Here is a 2,408-nt window from a genome sequence, read left to right as displayed (position 1 = left end):
CCCTAAAGCCTTAGCAGTATAAATTAACATCCTCAGAATGAAGGCTGATGGGAAGGCCAACATGCTTTACAAATAAGCTTTGTTTTTCTAAGGTCCTTTAGGATCTGTATATTTCATAATTGGAACCGCATCTGCACTCCCCGTGACCGGTCTTCAGTGAGTGTAAAGGCTGCTAGTCCTGTTCGTATCCTGCCGTTGTTTGTTCATGATTACACATCCCATTTAGGTTGATTTTTCAACACTCAGCATCCTGTGGGTGCTCTACTGGAACTACCAACTGATGTACAAATACAGAAATTTCTATTGGTTTTGTGATTTTCTTTATTCACAGACATATTTTGGTCACATTTTAGTCACTTCCTCCTTAGCCTCTGCTTGCATAATTACTCCTCCTTATATATAGGACCTTGCAATTTTTATTTTCTGCTACATATCTTTATTTATTTATTTTTCTTTCATAATTGAGAATTTATTGGTTGTTTTGAGAATCAGTACTCAGACATTTCAATTTGTACACAATTCTTTTTTTTTAAAGTTAATTAATTAAATAATTTATTTTTGGCTGCACTGGGTCTTCGTTGCTGTGCACGAGATTTCTCTAGTTGCAGCGAGCTAGGGTTACTCTTCGTTGCAGTGCCCGGGCTTCTCATTGCGGTGGCTTCTCTTTGTTGCAGAGCACGGTCTCTAGGCACGTGGGCTTCAGTAGTTGCGGCATGTGGCTCCATAGTTGTGGTGCACGAGCTTAGTTGATCTGCGGCATGTGGGATCTTCCTGGACCAGGGCTCGAACCCGTGTCCCCTGCATTGGCAGATGGATTCTTAACCATTGCGCCATCAGGGAAGTCCCTGTACACAATTCTTAACATATATACCAAAAATCTAAAAAATCATGTAGTTATGGTTCTTTCCTGAAAAGTTATTGCAGCGACTTTCCAGCTTAAAATTTGGAGGCAAATTTTCCTTAACAGGATAGCAAGTACCAATATCTTCAAATATTGATATGCTGTTCCGTCATAAGTCCCACTAACTCACAATTTAATATCATATACTGTATATACTCAAATTGTCAATCATTCACAGTACATTAACAAAGTTACTAGAACTGTACTACCACGACCAAAGATGTTACAGAACACACAAAATTCTGACCAGGAGAGCCAAGATCAAGGAGTGAGTGGTTTGCTTTAGGAAAAATTCTACCGAAAACAATATGGGAAGAGAAGTAATTTAAAGTTGGGGGTGGGAGGGAGGGATGAATTGTGAGATTGGGGTTGACATATATACACTACTGATACTATGCATAAAATAGATAGCTAATGAGAACCTACCGCAGAGCACAGGGAACTCTACCCAGTGCTTCATGGTGACCTAAATTCGAAGGAAATCAAAAAAAGAGGGGATGCATGAATATGTACAGCTGATTCACCTTGCCACACAGTATAAACCAACACAACACTGTAAAGCAACCACACTCCAACCAAAATTAAAAAAAAAAAAAGTGTTCAAGACATTAAATGCACAACTGACTCCAAATGCCATTTAGTATGCTTTGTATTATAGGATATAATAGCTACCCCCATCTGTGGAATGTTAAGCTGACACCGAAGACAATCAAAGCCTCCCATATTCAATATCTCACTATTTTCTGGTTGTACCAAAAAATAAACACCCAGCAAATGATTTCACCTTAAAAAAAAAAAAATTACCCTTAAAAAATTTTTAAGGGTAAAAAATTGGGGATGAGGGGGTATTCCCTCCTTTTTAAAAATGTTTCTAGAGCTACTAAAAAACTGGCATTTACAAAATAGTTGATAAAAATATTCCTCTGGATTGTGCAAGAAGAGAGACAGGGACCACTGATAGGACCAGGTGTGTGATATTAATCAGACTTGGCTTCTTTCTTTCCGGCTTCATCAGAAGCTGGGCTCTCCTCGTTTTTAGTTTCTCCATTTTCTGCAGGTACATCTTCTTTAGTCTCTTGGTTAGCCTCTTCAGTCTGTTTTCCCTTTGCTCCCCTTTTCCCTTTTGTTTGCACTTTTGTCTGAAGATTTATTCTTTCCTGCCTCCTTTTTGGGCTTCGTTTCCACTTTTGCAGGAGCCGGTGTAGCTGACAACCTCGCCGATCTCCTCTTGGGCTCCTCCTCCGCCGCCCCCTCGGCAGAGCTGAGCTTCCTCTCGGGCACCATGGCGGCGGTGAAGCTGCCACTTCCCGCAGCCCTGCTGCATATCGCGGCTGCCGGGCGACTCGGCGGAAAATGCCGGCGGGGACAAGAGTTGCTGCGGCCAAGGTGGTGGCCCGGCCCACCCGATCTGACAAAACCCGCCGGCCCAGACCTTGCACTTTCCTTCTTCTCTCCGGTCATCTTTTATGTTAGTCAGATCATCGTGGTCACACACAAGCGGTCACTG

The 2,408-nt window shown here is 42.0% G+C and overlaps 1 pseudogene across 1 annotated transcript; it reads right to left on the bottom strand.

The window, feature by feature from the left end:
* Window positions 1-1,878: 1,878 nt before the first annotated feature.
* LOC307190432 (non-histone chromosomal protein HMG-14-like) lies at window positions 1,879-2,185 on the bottom strand (annotated as a pseudogene). The gene has a single exon. The product of its transcript is annotated as a non-histone chromosomal protein HMG-14-like (transcript).
* Window positions 2,186-2,408: the final 223 nt, after the last annotated feature.

Source organism: Stenella coeruleoalba, assembly GCF_951394435.1.
Source record: "Stenella coeruleoalba genome assembly, chromosome: 8".
In the NCBI taxonomy this organism is placed as follows: Eukaryota; Metazoa; Chordata; class Mammalia; order Artiodactyla; family Delphinidae; genus Stenella; species Stenella coeruleoalba.
This window is presented reverse-complemented; position numbering and strand designations above follow the sequence as displayed.